The sequence below is a fragment of the Hermetia illucens genome, chromosome 1 (assembly GCF_905115235.1).
Source record: "Hermetia illucens chromosome 1, iHerIll2.2.curated.20191125, whole genome shotgun sequence".
Taxonomy (NCBI): domain Eukaryota; kingdom Metazoa; phylum Arthropoda; class Insecta; order Diptera; family Stratiomyidae; genus Hermetia; species Hermetia illucens.
Genome location: NC_051849.1, coordinates 94,380,508 through 94,408,004, shown reverse-complemented (window position 1 = coordinate 94,408,004; position 27,497 = coordinate 94,380,508).

Genomic DNA, 27,497 nt, shown 5'->3' with positions numbered 1-27,497 from the left:
TCAACGAAATAATGTCCGTGGCCGCACTAATGTGGCAGGCTCACAAATCTCCAGATTTAAAAAAAAACCATTGACCAGGACAAGTTGATCGCTCCACGAAGCTCTTAAGGATCAACGGTAGCAAGAGTTACACAGCGCAGTTTATCGCCTACTACATTAACTAATTTTTCCCTGTAGAAAGGTATTCTTCCCCCACTTACCGCAAATGGAATCAACACTTGCTATGCCGAAAAGAAGCTTCTCATTTAGAGTCAAACATTTTACTCGAGTCTTTAAAGATCAAGAAAGACCCAAAGAAAAAGACGGACAGTTTACAATGACAGTTACAATGATTTTTAAATGCAGGTTGCATCCTACAGGCCTACAAGTCTGCTTACCACCCTCTACAATGTGTTAGGAATGCTACTACTTTCAAAAATATCTAGTGGAAGACAAAGTAATTTCCCAGCACTGATTTGGCTTTCGAGAGGAGCAATTGAACAAGCTCACAGAGTCGTCTATGAGATAAGGAGTTCACTAGAGGTAGAAAGTATTGCTAAGAAGTCTTTCTGGAAATTCAGCAAGCCCTCCACAAAGTGTGGCGCAAAAGTATGATTTTAAAAGTAAACATGCTACTTCCAGTTTAGTTTCATGGAATTATGGAATCTTTTATCTTGGAGCGCAAATTAGAATGAAGTACAAAAGCTTCACGTTCTGCGAATACAACATTCAAACTGGAGTCATTTAAGGCAGCGTCCTTGGATCGACATTCTACCTCATCTGCACCTGTCATCTGCTAATTGATTTTAAACTGAGAACTTCAACATTTGCAGACCACACTGCCATTTTAAGTATTCACACCAATCCTCAAGTTGCATCAGAAAACTTTCAAATCCACCTAAGATGAATTGGAAAGTGGTTTACAAAATGAAATTTTTGTGTTAGCGTCACCAAGCGCTGTCATTTCAGTTTTACCCTGATCGGGTAAAACTGTGCTAAGGTCTGAATCAATGGTGTAACAATCCCTTAACAGAATGGGGTAAAGTATCTCGGTTTACACATGGATGGACTGACGTAGAGAAAACATACTGAGCTGAAAGCAATGCAAATGAAGCTGAGGACAAAAAATATGTAAGAACTTCTAAACAAAAATTACATGCTGGGACTCGAATACGAACGCCTGCTCTACAAAGCCGTCGTAATATGGACTTATGGAATTCAGCTGTGGGGTTCAGCGTGCACATCTAACATCGAGTTGCTTCAGACAGCCCAGTCCAGGACACTACGAATAATCGCCTTGAAATCGTGAAAATAAGAGAGGAGATTTCATTCCAGCTTCGGATCCTGACCCCTTAGCTACGAAAACAAGTCGGAATACCGGAAGCTCGGTGCTTCTGGTATAAAGATTTTGTGTTCATCTTATGTGGGCAATTCCTCATGCACATTTTTCCATTCGTACATAGCTAAGAATGCAAAATATGCCGTCATATATTGCCAGAAAAAATATGAGCATGTACATATAAAGTAAAGACATAAATATTGTGTGCAAAATTAATCTAACACATATTCACGCATTTCCACTTTACTCTCTGCTTGAAGGCACACAAACATACACGACCATCTTGTTGAAAACTACCCGCAAATTTCATTAGAATATACGTATTCACACACATGCCTGTCTCCAGTAACTAATACTGAAATTCAAATAACTAAAAAAACCTAAGCAAAATAAGCGAAAATGTTTCCATGGATCCCACCGTTCATAAAAGTTCACTTTATACATATTATGATAACATCATACACGTCATAGAATGCAATGAATCTACGTAAAATGGAATACTTTGACTTTCAATAACTTTTAAGGCTAACAAAATCTTGTTTAAATCGGTTTACTCTCTGTCTGTCCGTCTGTATGTCTGTCTGTCTGTCAGACTGTAGCAGTGATTGACACCAAATTTGGTGGAAAGGTGGGAACTCTGAACGATCACGCATACAGTCAGTTACATCCTGTTATGTCGAATTTAAGGGGAGGTCCCCATACATGTAAAAGGGGGGTGTACATTTTTTTTCACTAAATATAGCCACGTGGGGTATCAGTACTTTCTGAAGCTGGTCTTAGTTTTGACATTTGTTGGAAAGGCGTTCGGGGAGTCGAAAGTGATCATTTATTTAACGGGGCCATTCTCAGAAACTGCCCAGCTGAAAAATCTGAAAAAAATCAAGAGGCTGCTACACTATGGTGGCTAGGCTCCGAAATAACTTCCACACCGATATCCCTTCAAATAAAAATAATAATAGTATATTGCTATAATTTTCAGTAATTGGCTGCAGAACCCCCCTTAAGTTCATCCTTGCGCCACAAAACTTTGCAGCAATGTAGGATATAATATGAAGTTTGATCCTATCGTGGAAATCCCACTATTACTAGCAAAGTTATAATAGGTCAAAGTTGTGACTTCTTTGGAAATTCAAGATTTTCAATGTTAACATCATTACGTGTTACGTACTAATGGGACAAATTCACACTCAAATCTCATTATAAAAGAAATACACAAAACCTTTTATACCTGAAGCGCCCAGCTTCCGGTTTCGCGACTTGTTTAATAATAGTTGGATTGGATTCAAACCTACAATTATGTACTATAATATTACCTAAACTAGTGCCAGATTTTGTACTTCTAGGACAAACTTACGGAGGTTTGGTATTATGGTAGTATACTAGCATTAACTTTATTTGTGGACATATCGGAACGTATTTTGAGGCCTAGATTTTGTAAGGATGCATCATTGCGATTTCTTTCAGATTTTTCAGTTGGATAGGTTCGGAGAATGAGACCTGTTTCACTTGTTGGAGCACACATTTAGAGCCCTCACTCCCCTTTCTTTCACCTAAAGAAATAAGAAAAGTTTCGAAAAGTACTGATCGAACCCTTTCATTCAATACCCCACATGACCATATTCTGTGAAAAAATGTTTACACCCTCCTTTCACATGTAGCAAGCTCCCTACATGTAAAGGAACACACAAACCACATGTTCATATCAAATTTCGTAACAATCAGTTTAGCCGTTTCGACATAAATCGGGTGTGCCAGACAGGTAGACATTGAATCGATTTTAATAAGGGATAAAAAATGGTAACGAAACACGGGAAATTTTCGCGAACACTAATTCCCCAATAATATTGAAATGTTTATGGCAGGTCTAGAGGAAAAAACGGAATAGCGTGAGATAATGTCCACTTTGTGGAGTAGAAATGTTGGTGATGTACTAGCCATTTTAGACAAATCGCCGTTGAATGGATTGTTAGAAAAAATCAATCAGCTCCATAAAAAGATAATATTCACCATGGGGACCGAACAAATGGAAGAAATACATTCCTGAACATCAAAATAATTAGAAGCGAGGAAGATTCCGATTTCGATGTATTCCAGAAGTCCACAACACACATTCCTAGTAAATCTTTTCATTCATACCAGCATAAATTCGAGGTTTTCCACAGCAGGATACATAGAATGCTAAACATTACCCTAAGCAGATCGAGATATATTAAAGAATTGGCTTACATAAAAGGCACCGCGAATAAGAACGGATACAGCACCGACATTATATACGCAATAATAAGGAAGAAACAAGTTGTCAATAACGGGAAGCAATTAACGTCGTTGCTAGGTATCAACGACAAAACAACCGTGGGATTGAGCATTACATACACCTCAGTGTACCCAGGATCAGTAATGCGCTTAAAGAATTTAAAATAGAGGCTGGCCCAACAAGCAGACATGCGTAACTTAAAACTCGACCTAGGAGCGTAAAGGACCCGAAATCTAAGAAGGAAGAGAGCGGGATCTATGAGATCACATGCCCGGAATGCAGCAGTATATATATAAGCGAGACTAAGCTACTAAGCTACTATCCCAAACTAACTAACGGCAAAAACTACATTATGGCACGTCAAGTCTGTAGTCGCAAAACATATAGTAGATAGCAGCCATGACATGAGACAACGTGGATATTATATAAAAGATATATAGAGTCCACAATCTATATGCCGCAAAAAGCCTGGAAACATTTAGATAGACTAACGCCAGGTTGCTGAACACTAATATGGGCAACTCTTCATATTCCAGGTAATTCATCATCATCAACGGCGCAACAACCGGTGTCCGGTCTAGGCCTGCCTTAATAAAGAACTCCAAACACCCCCGTTTCGCGCTGAAGTCCAACAATTCGATATTCCTTGAAGTTTTCTGGCCTCCTGACCTACGCCGTTGCTCCATCTCAAGCAGGGTCTGCCTCGCCCTCTTTTTCTGACGGTCGTGGTATCGCTCATAGATTTCGCCGTTATGTAGGCTACGGAATCGTCCGTCCTAATGTAAGGGGCCAAAAATTCCTCGAAGGATTCTTCTCTCCAACGCGGCAGAACTCGCAGTTTTTTTTGTTAAGAACCCAAGTCTCTGAGGAATACATAAGGACTGGCAAGATCATTGTCTGTACAGTAAGAGCTTTGACCCTATGGTGAGACGTTTCGAGCGAAACAATTTTTGTAAGCTAATATAGGCTCGTTGGCAGCCAAATGACATGCATGCATGGATTTCATCGTCATAGCTGTTACGGGTTGTGATTTTCGACCCTAGATAGGAGAAATAATCAACGCCTTCATTAATGCGCCGCCCAAGATCTCGCGCCCCTTGCTCGATCTGGATAAAAGTAAACTGTACATCTCGGGTTGCTCTTCCCATGATAACAATTTCATCAGCGTAGGCCATTAGTTGTGTGGACTTAAAGAGGATGGTGTCACTCGTATTTACATCGGCATCGCGAATCACTTTCTCCAGGGCCAGCCTAAAGAGGGCGCATGACAGGGACATGACTTGTCATAGATCGTTGTTGATGTTGAATGGTCTTGAAAGTGATCCTGTTGCTTTTATCTGGCCTTACACATTGGTAAGGGTCAGCCTAGTCAGCCTTATTAATTTCGCCAGGATACCGAATTCTCTAATGGCCGTGTACAGTTTTACCCTGGATATGCTGTCGTAGGCGGCTTTCAAGTCAATGAAAAGATGGTGGAATTGATGTTCATATTCCAACAGTTTTTCCATCGCTTGCCGCACAGAGAAAATCTGATCTGTTGCTGATTTGCCTAAAGTGAAGCCTCTTTGGTTTGCACCAATGATGTTCTGTGCGTATGGTGCTATCCGGCCTAGCAAGGTAGGGGAGAATATCAGCAACGTGACACCTCTATAATTGGTGCACGGCCTTATATCCCCCTTTTTATGTATGAGACAGATAATGCCCCGTTGCCAGTCGTTAGGTATTGATTCGCTGTTCCACACTTTCAGCATCAGTTAATGAACCACTTGGTGTAATTAATTACCTCCATATTTAAATAATTCGGCTACAATTCCATCGTTTCTTCTATGCGTGGCAGTAGCAGCATTTGCCCGTCGTCTTTAGTTGGCGGATCTCCAACTCGCCGAAATTTTGGTTGCTGAACAGTGCATCACAATACTCAAACCATCGCTCCAATATGCCCATTTTGTCGGAAATCATTCATCGGAAATATTCTAGCAAACCGAATGGTACTTGTTATAAGAAACTTTCTAATCTTACTTTGAAATCGTATAATATTAATCTCCTTGTTGCTAAAGTAACTTCAGGACAGAAAGGAACTATAGAGTCATAGGAACTATAGAGACTATCGACAAAGTCCAGGGAGCTTTCGATTGTGAAAAGCAAAGAAAACTAGTGATTCTGACGAAAAAAGTGACGTTTCTAAGATACAGAAAGCCAGCGGAAACAAAGGGAAAGGATGAACCTAGACCTCATCGTCAAGAAATCTTCAAAAACGTTTTCTGAAGTACAAGTGCAGCCTCTTAATCAAGGACTCAGTAACGTGAACCGCAGCAATGCAAAGGGGTAAATCACCGTCAACATGCAAATGCCATACAATATCAAAAGGAGAAAGAAGAGATACGTAAGCCAATAGCGAAAATAAAATATACTGAAAGCAGTAAAAAGGAAAGGAAGGAATCGATAAAGAATTAGTTCCGTCATGGCATTTATATAGCATGCTGGTCCCAAGCTGAAGTAAAGGAGAAGGGCTTGAGGCAACAATTTTTGTACTATCCTCAGTATTAAAATAAAAGTAAAATGCTTAGATCAGGGAAAGAGATAAATAAAGTAAAGTTATAGTTATTCCACTATACTAAATCCTACCTGCTCTTCCTTGGTGGCAGGTCTCGCGACAAGCCAACTAAGAAAACATATTCAATATCGTTAAAAAACTAAAATGATCGCCGGTCCTGTCGGAAAATGGGCAAGAGTTTTAGACGCATAGGCGGGGTCAGGACGATTTACTTACGTAGTCCAAGCAAAACAACCACTTGCCTGCACGCCGAATGTTGGTACCACAACTGGAAAGACGGAGGATCTCGCAAGAACCACGGATTGATATTTGTGCTCTATAAGCAATTCGAAGGGCGGTGCCAAAAGCTACGACATAGGGCACGAACGCAAACGTTAGCTCAGGGAAAGAGATAACTAAACTATAGTTGGAGCTACTCCACTGTGTTAAATCCTACCGGATCTCTTTTAGCGACAGATCCCGCGACAGCTCGACCAAAAAAATGCATTCAATATCTTTAAAAACAAGAATGGTCCTGTTGGATTCAAAGCCACGGAGAAATGCTGGGGTGTATGCAGGGCAGGCCTCGGGCTGTCACGAAAAGGATAGGAGTCAAAGGTGATAGTCCAAGTAAAACAAATACGTATCTGCACGCTAAACCTTAGTACACAGACCGAGGAACTCGCAAGAGCCGTTTAATAAAGGCGCATTGATATTTGCGGCCTACAATAAACTCGATAGTTAGGTACCAACAACGCGAATGCGATATGTAAGTAAGTAAGTTTTAGTAGTCCACACACTCAATAACGTGTTGGCATTGGCATCGCTAAGGGTTACCATGATGCCATTATAAAGTTGAGCAGTTTGTGGCCATTATATTCTGCAGTTCACTTCTATACCACAGGCAGGTCGACCTGATGCCGAGAAGGGTGCCTTCTGGTAACTTTTCGATATAAAGACGTAGAACGTACCTGCTGATGACTATATCATTGTTGCGGGCGACCTTAAAGGTCATATTGGCAAAAAGGCAGACGGGAACAGGTGCCATGGGGTAAACGCAATGAGCCTGGTCGATTTTGCAGACACTCATGACCTTATACTTGAGAATACTTGCTTTAGCAAACGATTGTTTCATCTTCATACATCTTATAGTCGGAACAGTAAAACCCGAACCGACTATAATTTCATAGGATGCCGACATTTCATCATCGAAACTGACTGTAAAGCCGTTCCCTATTAGACCATCGCACCACAAAATCGGTCATTGTTTGCTGTCTTCTGAGTCAAACCACCAATGAAACAGAGCGAGGAGCACACTAGCCTTCCGCGCATTAAATGGTGGCGGTTTCGTAAGGAAAAAGAAAGAATGATCTCACTTGTGCAATTAGCAGCAATTTCAAATGTTGAAGAATCGTGGGTCCAAGTTGGATAAGCCGGTCATTAACCGAGGTAGTTGGCTTTGGAATGAGAAGGTCCAAATTAAAGTCCGTGAAAAGAAATGCATCTACCATAAGTTTCTCGACGATAAAACACTAGCCAATTGGGAAATTTACAAGAATGCTAACCGGGAAGCAGAGAAGCCATTTCTGTTACCCGAGCGCTCCATTACAAGGATCTTTACGATAAACTGGAAACGGAAGTGTCAGTGCCAGTAAAGCCGATGAAACAACAAACCAAATGAAATCAGAGAAAGCAATTGGACCTGACCACATCGCATGTGAAGCAGTACAGTAGTCGGGTTTCAAACCCAATGCGTCTTCAATCGGGTTATTGAGGACCGTAGAACATAATCTGACTGGCAAGAAAGCACCACCGTTCCAATGTGGAAAAAGAAAGGTAGTTTCGCAAAATGTTCAGATTACCGCAGGATCTGACTGCAATTACCATAACCATGAAAATTTTCGAACGCATTCTTGACAAATAACAGTGCGCGCGGCTACCCATGGAGAAACACGGTGAGAACGATCGCCCTTTTCACATTACATTTCTGGATCTAGAGAATTCGTTGGACCATGTGTCACTCAAATTAGTCTCGTATGTTCTACAGCAACACATAGTACCATAAAAACTCATGCGTTGGGCAAATAATTCTACCACAATTCGAGCAATTAAGTTCGTAGTGTGGCTGCCATATCAAACCCTCTTCGTGTCTCTATAGATGCTCATCAAGGAAACGTTCTTTCACCACTCCTCTTTGTTCTTGTTATGAACCCTGTGACATGGGATATCGAACGTGCAGCGCTCTATATACTGCTCTATGCAGATAATATTTCCAACCGTCTCGTAGCAAAAACGATATCGAGCAACTTGTTCAAAAATGCATAAAACTGAATTTTTGACGACCGATCCTAATAAACCTTTATCCCTGTTACTGGTAGTGAACCGGGCAGAACTGAACATTTCAAATATCTCGGATAAATATTATCATTCGAAAGGGAACTTCGTTATGAAATTACTTAGTGCATTAGTGCAATCTGGATGAAGTGGCATTCCACAACTGGGGTTCTTTGTGATCGAAGTATCGATGAACGTCTCAAATCCAAAATTACAGAAGTATCATCCGCCCTCTTGCCTTCTATGATTCTTAGTGTTGGCCGAATATAAAAGACAATGAACGACGCCTTTCGGTAATGGAGACGAAGATATTGTATTTTACTATTGGTGTAACATGAAGTCATCCGAAACTAAAATATCCGCCATCGATTTGGGGTTACATCGATCAGGGAAAAATTGCCAAGGAAGCGGCTGGCCTAGATTGGTCTAAACATCGAATTCGGGAAAGGTCTCACATTCCCAAAGTCTTCGATTAGGTGGAAGTAACGGCTCTAATGAAAGTGTTCTCTCAATCTGAATTGTAGAACACCTGCGGTATAATATCGATAATTTTATCTTTTCGCAGTACCAAATTTTCGACGCACTTCGTTCTAAGGGTTTTGCTGTGTCAAGGAAGAGGAAAAAAAGAGGAAGTCGTCAAATGAACAGGATTTAATTAGCATTCATCGTATTATCTTTATTAGAAATCCATAAAAAGCATTAGGAATAAAATAAATATAAAATAGCTTATCAACTTAGGAACAAAAAGAAAAACACAAGGCAAACCGGAAAAAAAATTAGAATTAAAGAAAAAAACTAACTAATTCAAATTGGTAGAGCAAAAATATTAAAATAAATTACATGTAATAACAGCTAATAATGGAATGAAAAGAAAACTCCGCCGTAACCGGTTCCAAGCCCGGTTGTGAAAGGAGAAGGGAAGAGGAAGTTCCAGTTTAAATGGCTGCACGCTACCGCAGCGTCTCTCGTCAGGGGTAGGTGAGGAAAGTGTAGGAATTTTGCAATCTTGGAGGTTGCACTGAGGAAGTTATCGCCACACCTCGCGTTATTGGGAGTGACCGATGAGATCCACCATGGAAAATTCGTCTGGAACGTCGGCGGGACTCACTAAGGTAGGACATGGCTAGGCTGATTCAAGTCAGCGCTGGCAATGTCAGCAGACGGGAGAAAAATAAAGAGTAGAAGGATTACAGGAACTATCCCATCCCCAGTGAAACACTGGCAGTTGAAATTCACACTAACACACTAAAGCAGAAACTTTCTGCAGCATCCAGTCGGTTATGACAATATGGCGAAAGTCATTCCAGACGTGTCCAGAAAACTTTCAGTTTTTTTCAGGCCACTCAACGAATTCCAACTGGGCGTCCAGACAGCACAGTTTTCGGTAGAGTATTGGGGTGTACTTTGGGAGTTACCCGCCTAGTATTCTGAGTGGATCACCGCCGAAGGCACTCGCCACGCCAATACGCTAGGCATGAGTTTTGTGGATGTTATCGAAGATGAAGTTCGACGAGCACAAACAGCTCGTAGAATTGGAGGGGAATTGGTACAAAAAATTCACCAGTATACTTGGTCGGTTGGCACACAGCATAAATCAGGTCATTAGTCGGCCAGAGGAATTTCCACCGTTCTTCACTGCGAGAATTACCTACATTATCATTAAGAAGGACACGATGCAGGACCCGATGCAACAATATTCTGTCCGAAGAGTTGAAGGGCTACCGAGTCGGATCAAGGGGTTGCAAAGAGCAATTCATTGTCGACCATCCCCCACATAGTAGCAACATCAAACGGAAATAGGTGGAGAAGAAGGTGAACTATGAGCCACTGGATCGGGAAATCAAAGAAATTTGGCATCTCGAGCGGATGGTTGTAGTTCTCATAATATGGTCAACCACGGGTATTGTATCTAAAGCCCTGATGGCTTCCCTTGATGTCCTGGAGCTCACGTACAGTCTGGTTCAAACACCATACTGCATACGTCCTCCATGTTGCGGGGAGTTCTGGACGGATTCTTCCATTGACCTACCACCAGCGTCCCTTTATAATTGAGGTAGGTAGGATCGTCCAAGCCTAAATGCTTGGCACTTAATGCCAGTATTAGATAAAATTCGGCATCTGCCGAGATTGTGACAACTCGGAAAAGATAAGATTCGTGACGTGTAGATGTTGTTGGTTACATATTACTAAATATTGCTTTGGATTTAAATTATTTTTATCTCAAAAATATAAAAAAATATACAGAAATATAAAGAATTATATATATTGCCAAAATATACCGCAATAATTTGTTGGGGTGATTTACTTCAGTTGTGAGTACCAGAACATTATGGATTCAGTGTTCATTCATTTCATTGCATGTAATCTAGACTTCATTTTCAAGACGCTATTCTTGGAAGCCTTATGTCTGCAGTGACTCATTGTATGCTCACACCAATACTTCCTGCAATTCTTTCGATATTGGAAATATTTGAGTTATGTCCTTTGTTGTGGATTATTAACCGAAATGTATGTTGAATCGTTGCTAGATTATTTCGTCAGGAGTGTTGTAAAGAACTCGATTAATAGAATCTTCCGGATGTGTAACTAATAAGATAGCCAGCTCTGTTGTTGCTGCTACTGTTATAACAAACAGTAATTGGAGGATAGGTGGTAGATTCTTAACAAAAGAAACACACCTTCTAGCCTTGGCCGCGAATAATTTTACACTCCTTCTCACTCAATTAATTCCCGCACTGAGGAAAGGTGGAAAACCGACTGTGTAGGCTAGTAAATTTCTTATACCAGAAATTGGTTGATTTTATTTTTGTTAGTACTATTATTGATATTTCCTTACCATAATTACTTTTTTACGTACTAGTTCATTTCGCATCTTTTTTTAGGTTTTTTTCTTCTACTGGAAATACCCCGAAAATTTGTTAATTATTCTATTTGGGAATATCATTTTGCCAGCTACTAGTAACGTTACTGTCTCCTTTACTGCTAGCAGAAAACGCTCCGTTTGGAAAGATAATTTCGAATTATTCGCCTTCTACTCGGACGATCTCACGCGGGTATTATTTTGCTTAGTGGATCATTTAGTTAAAATATTTCTTTTGCTATCTATTAAATTTTTCGAATATAGCTCTGAATCAGGAGTATATACTATAGCACCTGTGATTCTTCAAAGAAGTTGTTAAAATTGTATGTTTTTAGTATTTATATGAAATTGTTGTAAGCGGATGCGATCTTGAACATTTCACCCTTTCCATCTCCTCCGCACTTGCCGTAGGAAATGCTTCATGAATCGTTAAGTTGAATTTCCTTACATTTCAGCCTGTCAGCTGAGGAAGGGCAGGAGTTCCGCTTAACCACTTAAAAGAGAAGGAAAATGTGGTTGAAGTTGCAGTCCGTCATGGATTTCCCTCTATCCATCGCGGCACCTGGGTTCACGAAGTTTCAGTTCGGGCGGGTCATATTAAATGCTATTTCTAATTGCGAACATATCGGCCGGTTTTATTTACTTTTGGGGACCCGCTTAATCCCCAGACAATACGTATTAAAATACGCGATTTTGTGAATAATAGAAGAAGGGCTAAAAGGGGCTGTAGTGACCGCGGTTGGGCGACGGGAGCGGAATCTCATTCGGCTCTTTCTTAATTAATTTGCTTAAACAATGCATTTAATAGTGTGCAATTGCCTTAATGTTCGCCGCAGATTGCACATTATTGAATGCATTCGGGCAAATTGATCTTGAGAAGAGGCGAATGATTTGCCGCATCCGCAGGCGCATGCGTATGTTGCCGCAACATTGCCTAGGAGTGAGAAAGGCTATGTAGCGGGAAGTGAAGTGGTGCAGTGAAAAAGAACGGGGAGTTGTGGTTGAGCTTTGTTTGAAGGCGGAAGAAAATAAGAAGTTCGGGATCGAGAGAAGTAAAAGAAGAGGTTCTTGTGGAAGCAGATGAAGCTGTGCGGAGGTGAAGAAGAGAGTTTTGGTTTGGCTTTGTTTGAAGGCAAAAGAAAAACAAGAGTTTCTTGTGGAAGCGAGTGAAGCAGCAGAAGAAAACATTGCTCTGCTTTGTTGTGACGGGATTGATGGTGATTCTGCAAAAATTTACGCAATACGCCTGCGGAACGCCAAGTGATTCATATTGTGTTCACTATGGAAGCATCCAATTAGCGTAACATACATTGATAATGATAAACTAATTTTTTTATATAATTGTGTTCCTTATCATATCATTTTTAGAATTTCGTATACCAGCATCAATCCGAGCTCGGAGTGACGTCCTGAGTGAGTTATTGTTTTTATTTTTTTTTATTTTTTACTTATTTTCTTTTTTTTATTTATTTTCTTCTACTTATTTGAATTCGATCTATTGTTTACTTTTTTTTTATTCTCATCTTCTTTGTTTTAACTTGTTATGAAATTGGATGAAATTTTGAATAATGATGCGTAGATAATCTAACCGTAGTTTGAGGACTTCCTCCCTTTCGTTCCTCCTTACTCCCGCCAAATTTCTAAGAAGGGACATCCTCAAAATGAATAACTGGCGTGAGAATGTCGAGGAAGGGTGGGAACCTCAGAGGCCGCGCCTCATGCAAGATCTGAGGTGGAAGAGACAGCAATTGAGACGGTGATCCGTCGTGGATCTTCCCCTCCTAGATCGCGGCACTCGGGTCCGGAGACTTACGGCTCCACGCGCGCGGTCGAGCCGGTTTTTTTTTCTCTTTTCTATTTTCCAATTTAGTTCGCGTTCTGTTTTTCATTCGATAGGCCGTCGCGAAATCCTAATTAATGTCTATTTTAGAATCCGGTGCGGACCCACGCATTGGAAAAGACACATTGGTTTTTAGTAATGAAGCGTGAGGGATCAAAGCGCTCAAAGGACCCCCCCCCCCCCCACATTCCCGAGCCTGGCTAGCACAGAGGCGTGCAAGAACGTGTCGACCGAGCACTTTGATGGAGCTTCAATCTTTGTGGGCGGACCTTCACGGTAAATTTAGCCAATTTGTTTAGATTTTTGGGATAGCTCTGCCCTCTAGGTCGTTATCGGCCACTCAGGATGATCGACCTGATCTCCTATAACCACTCCTATCATTACAGTGTGCAAACTACCTCTCCACATTTTGAACTGCACTCAGGTGCTGCCTGCACGGTCAAGTTTTTACATTTCTATCACAATTGACGACAGTTAATTCGAATGATCTTCTTAGTCGTCCTCATGTTTACAGTGTTATTAAAATGTACCAAGAAATGAAAACAAGTCGAAAACCAGAAGTTGGGCGCTTCAGATATGAAAGGTTTTGTGTATTTCCCACGTAAGGATATCTGAGTGTACACTTGTCCCATTTGCACCTAGCTAGTAATGTTTATGTATTTAGTGTGCCAGACTATTCACTTTAGTGAGGTATTGACATCCTGTCTTAGATTTTAGTAAATTTGCAAAGAGACCTATTATATGATAATTCTGACAGTAATAAACCAATATCGACTAATGTTTGCAGTATTATGTTGTATGTATTTTATAGCCTATAATACAGCAAAAACTGAATGATTCCAGGATGAAGTAAAGGAGCTCTTCACCCATTTTTTAACATTTTTTTTACTTTGCATTTTTAGAAAGTGTTGAAATTTATAAGTACTGTGTTAAAAGTTTATGAAGCTGACTGACGGCTACGGACTATGATTGGCTTTTGCAGCAGTAGCGAGGATTCTCAGAATGCGCTTTCTCTAAGTTGAATGGTGGGACTCTTGAGAATGCGCCACTCCCTCTTGCCACACTTATGGCACAGTGCTTTTATTTTGTTTCGGGTTGTTTTCGGCGGCTATCGCTGGGCGCGCTTTTTTGACCTGGGAGCCGGTTTCAGACAGACTTCTAATTGCAAGATTTCGGTTCAAATTAAGTAGCGTCACAATTGTCTAATGCTACGCGCAGACGGAGACCCCCGATATATTCGAGAAGGATGTTCTCTACGAGCAATTACCCGGAGTTCAGCGAGGATTCCTAAAGGAGATATTGTGATCGTAATAGGTGATCTGAATGTCAACATCTTGCGCGGACATGTGACGGGGCAACATGGTCTTGGCGACCGCAACCGTAACGGTGGGCGGTTTGGGGATTCTTGCAGCTTCCACGGCCTGGCACGAGCACAAAGAGTAGAAGAAGAGAAGAATTGGGTTTCAACTGATCGACGTGGTACGAGCAATCAGCAGTGGATTCAGGAGTTGTCTGTTGGATGCGCAGAACAAGAAAGGCGCTGAAATCGGTCTCGAAAGGGATCGCCATCTGATGGTTACGTGTCCTTTCGCAGATGCTAAACAGATCGTCGACCATGTCCAAAAGGGGTATCATAATATCTAGTAGACTGCGAAATCGTGGAAGCGGATCGATGGATGGAAGGGGTTGAAGGCTCTATTGGCGGCTACGAACTCCGATACCGAGGGAAACCCCGAGAAATTTAGCGTAGGGTGTACGTGACATGAGAAAATTTGCTATTTCGCTGTTCAGGAAAGCGGAAGATGACGGATATCGCAATAATTTCAAGAATGTGTATCGCATCACGAAATAAATCGGTTATAAATCTTCGGATTGTTCTGTAAAAGACGTCAACGGTAAACTTCTCATCTACGATTATGAGCAACTGAAGAGGTGGAAAGACACTTCTGCACAGTACTTAACAAATGACTAGTAACCGTAACATGCGGATACGGAATATTCCTCCAAGGACAAAAGTAATCATCTCGGCCATCCAGGCATTCAAACGGTCTCCTCGCAGAGTTATTTATTGCAGTACTGCTGATCTGCTACTTCCACTCGTACAGAAATCTTGGGAACCCGAGAATTTTCCCAAGGAGTTGAAGAAGGTGATAATCGTCAAGATAATTTCGAACCCTATCAAAGCACATCCCGAAAGCTTGATCGATAGAGAGCACGCTGGTTTCCACTCGGAAACCTTCTGCATTGACCACATCAGCACCGTGTTTGGGTAAACAACCTAATAAAGTGGCGACCTCTTAAGAAGCAGCTGTCCATGTGACACAATGCATCGCCAAAGCATGCGACGCGTCCATGGAGACACTCATTTCCCAATAGAAGAAACAGCTACTGGTGGAATATTTAACCTTGGGGGAGAGAGGTAGAATTGTGCTGGATCGGCTCAGAGGCAGTTTATCTCCGCAAGTGCCTTACCCTCTTGTTAAAAATCCATAGGTCATTCCTCAGGAAAAGGGGGCACTGACTGTGCTGGGATTAAGGAAACTACCCAGATGATCATCACTAGTACGCGTAGACGCGAGGAGAATTGTCCTCTCAAGACCCCAAAGAAGGGCAAAACACCATGCTAAACCTCGGATTTGGTAAAACAGAGGAGAACGGGAAGAGTGCTCCTCAATCGAGCCCTAAACTGCTGGCGGGAATCGGATCAAAGAGCCGCAGAAAAAAAGTATAAGATCGACTAAACTATCACCATGGATGCGCTTTTTAACAAATACTAATCCTCTTGTGGCCACGTAAAGCAGAAGCGAATTCTTGTCAAAGAACGAAGTTAGAAACTGGGTAATCTACGTTTACAGGGCAGGAGGTACAAAGAAAGCCCTGTACAAACAGCAAACCATTTGCTTTTACTCCACTTCTCAGGCAGCATCCAAAATTTCACCTCGGGGCCGACAGATGCATATAGTTTTCAACCGAGGGACTGGCATTTAACTCGTTTCATAGATACAAGCTTGCGGGTTTAAATGCATCATTCCAACTGTAGTAATAGAGGCAATGGATGCGCTGGGTATACATATTCGGAGTATAGGCCGTGCATGCATAACATTCACTAATGTTCCAATTAATTGGCGCGATGTGAAGGTAATATTTATTCCCAAATCAGGGAGACCCACTTAAGCGAACGCTCACGGTGAACGGTAAGACTAGTTATAGTTCAATTATGTTCACTGTGTCAGATTGCGCAGCTACATGAGAGAGGAAATCGTGGTGTTGCATACAGTCGAGTATTTATGAGTACATATCGACTTTAAACAAAAACCCCTGCAGATTGCTCTTGTGCGGTAAAACTGCCATACATAAATCCTGGCGACTTTTACCGCAACTGATTCATTGGATCTATAGATCCATAATAAAATCTATTTTGATGTACGCATGCATCGCTTGGTGGCCGAGACTGAACTTTGCTGCTCAAGTATTACTGGAACAATAAGTACTATACCGGCCGCGGCAGTCGAAGTTATCCTAAACCTACCCCCTCATTCATTTGGATTTGAGACGGAAAACGACCAATCATTCGATCAAGCGCCCATCTGGAAACACCTTCGCTAACATGATTATACGATTTCCAGATTCATCTTTGAAAAGACATATTCTATCGTCATCAACAAAAGAGAAGAAGTGTCAACAAGTGGCCACGAGTCATTTAGAATTACAGACCTAACAGCAGGCATCGGACGCAGGGGTGTTCTCGGGAAATCCGATTATGAAGTTGGGCCGACCCTTCGGCAAAATGACGGCCATATTCCAGGTAGAGATATATGTCATTTCATTTACAATAGAAGAATTTTTGCGACATAAATGGCGGAGCCACACCATTCGAATTTGTTCCCACAGTCAAACAGCATTATCGTCACTAAACAGAAAAAGTTGGTGCGCAGTTGCCGCTAGTTGCTGCTGAAAATTGACCGACTGAACAAAACATTCTTGATGTGGCTACCAGGTCAGGTGCAAGCCTTTGCAAAAGAACTCAGGCCCGCGGCAAGAGCGGCATTTTTATTGTCCTTTAACAAGTGGGACATGGAAACCTTAATAGGATCTTTAACGGGACACTTCTCCTTATATGGCCACATGCAAAAAATTGCGGCGACGGTTATACGCAGTCAATGTGGGGTGAAGAAGGAGACAGGCTAGCAGCTGGGTTATCTGCGCACTCTCTTTTCTGGAGAATATTCCCAGATTCGCAAAACCCTGCGAACGCCAGAGGGGGGAGATAATTGAATAAGCGATTTCTGGTAGTAGCATAATAGACCTTACAAAAGGTCTGAGTACTTGGAGCTGCGGCATCCCGTGCAGCATTTTCCAACCACGACTTTACCTACCATATTGCTTCATGAGGTGTATACTTCGACGTTGTCAACGTGGCTTGCTACAATGTTAATTCCAACGTCATCTGCGAATCAAATGGAGGTGACATCGTCAGGAAGACACAACGTTAGCATTGCATTATACACAATGTTCCATAATAAAGGGCCAAGGACTGATCCTTGTGGTACACCACAGGTTGTTCGGTATTCTTTAGGACAATGCAACAATGCCACCTTTCTATTAGAAACTCGAAAACAGACGCATAAGGTAGGTCGTGACACCAAGCCTGGCAAGTGCCTACATGATTTCTTTCCACATCGTCGAGTTAAAGGCGTTTTTACGTCGAGGGTTACCATTGCATAATATTTATTACCTTCAATATCCAATTTCGCCAGATTTCTCACCAAATTGGCCGAATCGATCGTTGATTTTGCTTTCCGGAATCCAAACTGCCTCTCTGATAGACCGCCTTCCCATTCCGCTATCCGGGATCCGGGAGTAATCTATTACAGATTACTTGCTCGAAAAGTTTGCCGATGGTAGTGAAGTTGCATATTGGCTTATACGAAGATGATTCGCTTAGTGGACGTGACGTACTCGGAAACGACTGAACCGATTGTGACGAAATTTAGTAAGAGTATCTGGCCTGGGTGTCCCTTGCAGCGAAGAGCACTTTTTTGCGTTGGGGTTAAGGGGGTCTCCCCATATAGAAGAAGATGAGTATAATTTATTTTCAAAGAATATGGTCATGTGAGATAAAATGAAATTAGTGCTTTTCGAAACTGATCTTATTTTTAGCAATAATATCTATGTCTGTGACACGTACGCATATCTTGCAGTTTGGAAATATATGAAGGAATATGTTGGATCTGTCGCTACGTTACGGATGGAAAAATGTGCGTAAAAGTCTCTCACATAAAATGAACACAAAACCTTTCTACCCGAAGTGCTTCCGGTTTTCCGACTTGTTTATTTTTCAATTTCCAGTTCACCATGCGTGATGACATTCCTGTAAATGTGTGCGACTACTTCTGTTTGTCCATATTTCAGAATCCTTTCCAGACTCATGCATAGGAAAGGACACATGAGTTTTTGTATAATCACAATACAATAAAATATATAAAATAAAATTGCACAAATGACCCTCCCCGCATTGCCGAGCCTGTCTAGCACAGAGGAGGCGCAAGGACGTGTCGACGGAACACCTCAATGAAGTTCCATATTTTATTTCTTTTTAAGGGATAGCCCTCCCTTCTTGGTCGCCTTCGACCACTCATGATGTTTTTTTTTTAACACTGTCCAATCAATCTGGTCGTTACACATTTGTTTATTTCATTAACTTTCACTTTTTCAGTCTTCAATTAATAAATAAATCTTTTTTTACATTACTCCAGTTTGAAGCCATCTTAATTTCACAAAATTCTTGGAGCAAATCGCGTCAACCTCGCCTGTGCGACACTGTACGGAAATGTGACTCATCAACCCCCTCTTTTAGGTTCTTTTAATAGCAGAATCATCATCATCAACGGCGCAACAACCGGTATCCGGTCTAGGCCTGCCTTAATAAGGAACTCCAGACATCCCGGTCTTGCGCCGAGGTCCACCAATTCGATATCCCTAAAAGCTGTCTGGCGTCCCGGCCTACACCATCGCTCCATCTTAGGCAGGGTCTACCTCGTCTTCTTTTTCTACCATAGATATTGCCCTTATAGACTTTCCGGGTGGGATCATCGTCATCCATACGGATTAAGTGGGGTGGGCGGGTCACCGTAACCTATAGAGCCGGATTTTATCACAACCGGACGGTCATGGTATCGCTCGATTTCGTCATTGTGTAGGCTACGGAATCGTCTATCCTCATGTAGGAGCCCCAAAAATTCTTCGGAGGATTCTTCTCTCGAGCGCGGCCAAGAGTTCGCAATTTTTCTTGCTAAGAACCCAAGTTTCCGAGGAATACATGAGGACTGGCAAGATCATTGTCTTGTACAGTAAGAGCTTTGACCCTATGGTGAGACGTTTCGAGCGGAATAGTTTTTGTAAGCTGAAATAGGCTCTGTTGGTTGACAATAACCGTGCGCGGATTTCATCATCGTAGTTGTTATCGGTTGTGATTTTCGACCCTAGATAGGAGCAATTGTCAACGGTCTCAAAGTTGTATTCTCCTATCTTTATTCTTCCCGTTTGACCAGTGCGGTTTGATGTTGTCGGTTGGTTGTTTTTCGGTGCTGTCGTTGCCACCATATATTTTGTCTTGCCTTCATTGATGTGCAGCCCAAGATTTCGCCCCAATGGTCGCCTGCTCGATCTGGATGAAGGCAGTTTGTACGTCTCGGGTGGTTCTTCCCATGATGTCGATATAGTCAGCATAGGGAGTAGTTGGGTGGACTTAAAGAGGATTGTACCTCTTGCTTTTACCTCAGCATCACGGATCACTTTCTCTCACGCCAAGTTAAAGAGCACGCATGATAGCGCATCCCCTTGTCGTAGACCGTTGTTGATGTCGAATGGTCTTCAGAGTGATCCTGCTGCTTTTATCTGGCCTCGCACATTGGTCAGGGTCAGCCTAGTCAGTCTTATTAATTTCGTCGGGACACCGAATTCTCTCATGGTCGTGTACAGTTTTACCCTGGCTATGCTATCATAGGCGGCTTTAAAGTCGATGAATAGATGGTGCAACTGTTGTCCATATTCCGATAGTTTTTGCTGCACAGAGAAAATCTGATCTATTGCTGATTTGCCTGGAGTGAAGCCTCTTTGGTATGGGCCAATGATGTTCTGGGCGTATGGGGCTATCCGGCCTAGCAAGATAGTGGAGAATATCTTATAGATGGTACTCAGCAACGTGATACCTCTATAATTGCTGCACAGTGTGATATCTCTCTTTTTATGTATGAGGCAGATAATGCCTCGTTGCCAATCGTCAGGCATTGCTTTGCTGTCCCATACCTTGAGCACAAGTTGATGAACCACTTGGTGTAACTGGTCGCCTCCATATTTAACTAATTCGGCTATAATTCCATCGGTTCCTGGCGACTTATGATTTTTTAGCCGATGAATTTCACGGACTGTTTCTCCTAAACTTGGTGGTGGCAGTATTTGTCCGTCGTCTTCAGTTGGCGGGACCTCCAACTCGCCGATGTTCTGGTTGTTCAGTAGCTCATCAAAGTACTCAACCCATCGCTCTAATATGCCCATTCTTTGTCTCGGCAGGATGAGCATCGAGGTGTATAAGGCTTCATCCTGCTGACTTGTTGGTAGAACTTGGGCACCTGGTGCGGTTGCTCCCTGTACTTTTCTAGTTCACAGACTTGTTGGTTCTCCCAGGCTTCCTTTTTCCGTCTGTGAAGTCGCTTCTCCTCTCGACGGAGTTCGTGATAAATCTCTGCGCATGCCCGCGTTCTTTGAGAATGCAACATTACTCGGTATGCAGCATTCTTCCGTTCCGTTGCTAGCTTACATTCATCGTCAAACCAGCCGTTCCGATTTCTTTTCGGCTGAGGCCAAGTAGGTTTGTGGCCGTATCAATGATAACGTTCTTCAGATGGTTGTGAAGATCATTTGTTGATGCTTCATCTCCAGGTCCTCTGTTGACTGCGGTTATTGCGGCATCCATTTCCCTCTTATAGGTGTCGCGGAGGGTTGTGTTGTGGATGGCTTTAGTGTTAACTCCCACGTGATTGTCAGAGGGGATTCTGGGCGGTGTTGTTATTTGAGCTCGGAGCACCATACCAACGAGATAGTGATCCGAGTCTATATTGATCCCCCTATATGTTCTAACATTCATCAAGGCTGAGAGGTGGCGGCGTTCGATCAACATGTGGTCAATTTGGTTGAAAGTGGTCCCGTCTGGAGGGGCCCACGCATGTTTGTGAACCGTTTTCCGCGCAAACCAAGTACTTCCAACAACCATTTCGTGTGACCCTGCTGATTGTATAATCCGCAGTCCGTTATCATTTGTATTTTCGTGTAAGCTATGGGAGCCAACGTATCGGCTGAATACGGGCTTCTTCCCTGCTTGACTGTTAAAATCCGCAAGTATGATTTTGATTGATAGACCAGTAGCTTACTCCAAACTACAATTTTATTTTATTATGTATATATATATTTCGCGAGCAACTTACTCCTTTCATCAGTACAGAGCTACTGATTAAGGGAGTAAGTTGGTCCCGAAATATATATATACATAATAAAATAAAATTGTAAAACAGAAGGGAATATCTAACATTTTAGAAATGATTTGGATATCATATCTGGAACAGGCTTCGAGGGTTCGTTTTACTGCCTCGTAGAAGGTATCCTTCTCCGACTCTGCAGTCTCCTCTGTGGGGGCGTGAACGTTAATGAGGCTTATATTTCTAAACTTGCCTCGCAAGCGCAGAGTGCATAGCCGTTTGCTAATGTTTTCAAAGCCGATAATAGCAGGTTTCATTTTTTGGCTGACTAAGAAACCACTATAATATATGGTGTAGCGGCTCTTCTCCAGGAAACCGGTCCCTGTCCAACGCATCTCCTGTAACGCTTTTTCATTAGCCCTATATTGGGACCGGGTATTATTCACCTTAAATTTCGTCACAAAATGATTAATTTTCATTTAACTGTTTGTTGTTTATAGCTGTTAGTTATTATTCCTTAACAGACTCTCCACGAAAACCAGGGAGCGATCTTTAATCTTTGGAAAAACAATAAAAACTGCCAGGAAGTCGACCTCCGAAGAATTGAAGTCATCATGGACGTTTTCTTTTCAAAATTTACCATGCAAACGCAAGCAACAACTTTTTTAAAGTAGAATACATAAGAACCATCATTTTAACACGCCAGAGTGAAATTTCCACTTCTAAAGTTTAAATTCTAATTAGTTTTAGGAAAGAGGGATACAACTTACACCTGTTTTCTTATTGAAAAGCTCAATAACATCGAACTCACTTGCAGAACAAAGGTACACGGCCACAAATGCTATCAGAACAGGATCACCGAAAAATGTATTTCAGATTTGCCTAAATGTGGGGCCAAGGGTTTGATAGTGCATAAAGGAAGTGACAAAAGCTGCTTCCTGCAGCACTTTATTTGCTAATAATTTTCATTTCCTGAGAGTGATGCCATCAGAATTGTACACTCCATGCTCAACCCAACCATCGTGTTCATTTCCAGTCACTCAGTAAGTAATGGGAGGTGTCGTGTGTCTTTGCTTTTGCCAGGTGGTCACATTACCTGCGCTGCAGAGTGGCGGGCACTTAGTGTCGCCGTATAATGTACGAAGCAGTGTGTGATTGGCTCAACTCAACTCCAATAGGAGCTTTCTAGTCGTGATAAGGCAACTCAAATTAATGTCACTCATCTGGGAGGAGAACTGCGCAAACTCCGCGAGCTATGAGTGGCACGCCGACGGGGTTAACACCTGCCAGGTAGAGTGGAGTGCCCACTCCACGTACAGAAGTTTAGCGCCGCGTACTTGGTATTCGCGCTCATACGATAGATACTGTCTAGCCTAGTATGCAGTATTGGTGGACTGTGACGATACGATCACATAGAGTGGTCTTGTGATTTGTCACAGAATCAAATCGGAAATGTAAATTGGCTCTTTCCCGCGACTGATTGACGACTGAATTAAGAAGTTGTTAGATTCACATTACGCGATCGCCCAGAGGTAGACATACTTGACCAGGAAACTTTCCACTGCTTTTTTCAAATTTAATTCAATTTGAAGGTGCAATTTAATCTGAAATTCAATGCGTTTGATTGCTTAATTATCGGCCATGGGAATTGTTGGAATAGCTTCAATCAATTACTGCTGCCAAACTTTAGCGTTGAAATATGTCAAAATCTTAATTGAATAGAAGTTTTTCAAGTATTTTTTATGAATTCGTTCAGGGTATTGCCTTTCCGAATAACTTTGTAATTTTATGACTTTATCGTAAGCAGTAATATTGGGAAACCTATAATATTGACAAGTCTGATCCTTTAGATTCGGCATGAACCGAGAACTTTCACGCAGATGCGTATTTGTCTGAAACATGATTATGCTGTGCCATCAAATCGAAGAAAGGATTATGCAGATAATCCACTCAGATTCTCCAAATTACCTAGTGTTAACCTCCCAACCTCATTGCCCTGGGCTCGAGATCCATGATTATGTTCTTCTGGTGTTTGTCTTGCTGCGGTAAGCTTATCACTTGCACCGGTTGTGGGTGTTATCATAATAAAACCGAAGCTCAGGATTACTGAAAATGGAGGGAAAAGAAAAAAACAATAACTACAAAAGACTGTGTATATGGAGCGGAGTGGGGAGTGGAGTGGAGTATGTACCACGAGGGAATAAAGAAAAGAAATATAAATATACAATAGCGAAATAAATGAAATGTTTTTAACCCTAGGATCTTCAGTAATTAATGTTAAATATTATTATTGTTTCTTAATTTCCAAAACATGTAGTGGAGAGAGCAGGTAATCAGAATATGTATGAGACGATGCAATGAAAAAACCAAAACATTTATTCCCATGTATTACAGATTACACAAGCAATCCAAAGAAAATTAACTCAATCGTGTATAACAAAAGTATTGGCACAGCAAGAAAAATGAACAGTTTGGGAAGTGCCAGATAAAGTGAATGGTTATAAGCAGAAATTCATTAAAAGCCTTTTTTGATAAAGCTAATGTATTCGGTTGTTGCACATGAAATGGCCGTTTGGCAATCAGTCAAGTTAGTTGCGATTTTGTTGTATCAAACCACCACCAGTTGGCGCTTTTGGTGTCGGATAATGAAGTATAAACACTCCTACATTTAATCAAGGAGCCATTTCGGCTTTGACCATCACTGTGATAACAGTGAATAAAACGGAAAAAAGGAGAGAAAAGAGCCAAGAACGTATCCTTTTTCCGTATGAATTCAAACTCGGTCATAAAGCAGCGGGGGTGACCAGGAACATTAACAGCGCATTTGGGGATGATACGGTAACCGAACGAACCACACGGCGGTGGTTCGAAAAATTCCGGTCAGGTGACGTAAATCATCAAAGTGAGCCACGTGAACATCCAGGACCATCGATTGATAACGACAAGCTGCGTTTGCTTGTCGAATCCGACACACGTCAGTCTCTGAGAGACATTGCAGAGAAACTGAGCGTACACTATTCAACAGTTTCCCGGCACTTGCAACAACTTGGAAAGATGAGAAAGGGAAGTGATAATTTCTTTAACGGACCCATTCTCAGAAACTCATCATCATCAACGGCGCAACAACCAGTATCCGGTCTAGGCCTGCCTTAATAAAGAACTCCAGACATCCCGGTCTTGCGCCGAGGTCCACCAATTCGATATCCCTAAAAGCTGTCTGGCGTCCTGACCAACGCCATCGCTCCATCTTAGGCAGGGTCTGCCTCGTCTTCTTTTTCTACCATAGATATTGCCCTTATAGACTTTCCGGGTGGGATCATTCTCATCCATACGGATTAAGTGACCCGTCCACCGTAACCTATTGAGCCGGATTTTATCCACAACCGGACGGTCATGGTATCGCTCATAGATTTCGTCATTGTGTAGGCTACGGAATCGTCCATCCTCATGTAGGGGGCCAAAAATTCTTCGGAGGATTCTTCTCTTGAACGTGGCCAAGAGTTCGCAATTTTTCTTGCTAAGAACCCAAGTTTCCGAGAAATACATGAGGACTGGCAAGATCATTGTCTTGTACAGTAAGAGCTTTGACCCTATGGTGAGACGTTTCGAGCGGAATAGTTTTTGTAAGCTGAAATAGGCTCTGTTGGTTGACAATAACCGTGCGCGGATTTCATCATCGTAGTTGTTATCGGTTGTGATTTTCGACCCTAGATAGGAGCAATTGTCAACGGTCACAAAGTTGTATTCTCCTCTCTTTATTCTTCCCGTTTGACCAGTGCGGTTTGATGTTCTTGATTGATTCGTCTTCGGTGCTGACGTTGCCACCATATATTTTGTCTTGCACTCAATGATGTGCAGCCCAAGATCTCGCCCCAATGGCCGCCTGCTCGATCTGGATGAAGGTAGTTTGTACGTCTCGGGTGGTTGTTCCCATGGTGTCGATATAGTCAGCAGAGGCCAGTAGTTGCGTGGACTTGAAGAGGATCGTACCTCTTGCTTTTACCTCAACATCACGGATCACTTTCTCTCACGCCAGGTTAAAGAGAACGCATGATAGCGCATCTCCTTGTCGTAGACCGTTGTCGATGTCGAGTGGTCTTGAGAGTGATCCTGCTGCTTTTATCTGCCCTCGCACATTGGTCAGGGTCAACCTAGTCAGTCTTATTAATTTCGTCGGGATACCGAATTCTCTCATGGGCGTGTACAGTTTTACGTTGGCTATGCTATCATAGGCGGCTTTAAAGTCGATGAACAGATGGTGCAACTGTTGTCGATATTCCAACAGTTTTTCCATCGCTTGCCGCACAGAGAAAATCTGATCTGTTGTTGATTTGCCTGGAGTGAAGCCTCTTTGGTATGGGCCAATGATGTTCTGGGCATATCGGGCTATCCCGCCTAGCAGGATAGCGGAGAATATCTTATAGATGGTATTCAGCAACGTGATACCTCTATAATTGCTGCACTGTGTGATATCTCACTTTTTATGTATGAGACAGAAAATGCCTGGTTGCCAATCGTCAGGCATTGATTCGCTGTCGCATACCTTGAGCACAAGTTGATGAACCACTTGGTGTAACTGGTTGGTCGCCTCCATATTTAACCAATTCGGTTGTAATTCCATCGGCTCCTGGCGACTTATGATTTTTTAGCCGATGATCAACCCATCGCTCTAATATGCCCATTCTGTTGGAAATCAGATTTCCCTTATTCCCCCTTATAAACCTCGATGCTCATCCTGCCGAGACAAAGAGGGAAATCTGATTCTCAGAAACTACCTAACCGAAAAATCTGAAAAAAGTTCATGAAGCTGCCTCTGTACGGTGCCCAGGCCTCAAAATACTCTCCATATCGATATCTGTTCAAATTAAATTAATAATTGTCTATTACCATCCCCCTTAAGTTTTTCCCAGAGTTATAAAAGTTGGTAGTAGCATAAAATACCATATGAAGCATATTATCCCGTAGTTTGATCAAAATCATACCATTACTGACAAAGTTACAGTAGCGCAAAGTTGACTCTCCCCCGAAAATTTACTGCAACTAAATATCAATATCACATTGAAGGGGGTAGTCAGACATACTATATGCAAATAGATAATGGGCTACATACAAATGGAATAGTTTTACACTTAAATATACTCACAGAAGAAGCAAACAAAACCTTTCATACTTGAAGCGCCCAGCTTCCGGTTTCCCGACTTGTTTGACTTTTTTTGATTCCAGTGTCAATTACTCCAGGTAGACATGTGTATGTATATATATGGTAACAAAGCTTGCCGGTAGTAAATAATAAAATAGCCATGTGTGTTCTGGTTACCAGCGGTTTTTAAGGTTTTGTGTGAAACAAAACCTCATTAGAATCGATTTGATGTCTGTCTGTCTGTCACACACAATTTATTTGAAAATGGCTGAACCGATTGTCAGGGAAATTTGTAAGAACGTATGGTCTAATGTTCCCTTGACATACAGGAAGTGGCGCTATTTTGTGTTAAGTTTAAGGAGGGGTTTCCCATACATGTGAATGGAGGGTGCAATTTTTTTTCAAAGAATGTAGTCATGTGGGGTATCAAATAAAAGGGCTCAATTAGTACTTTCCGAAACTAGCCCCACGTTAGATGAAACGTAGTGGAGTGAGGGCTCAAAATATGACCCCCAAAAGTATAACAGGTTTCGTTCTCAAACCCCCTTAAGTTCATGCTAGAGATTGGATTGCATTTGTATAAAGGACGACATAAAGCATAATTTGGTCAAGTTTGAAAAAAATCCAATTATTATTAATTATTATTATTAAGTTATAGAAGGTGAAACTTTGCCATTTGCTATGAATTTCATTCTGCAACGTGTATGGCGTCATCATTCCATGTCAGTTCATCAATACCACTCT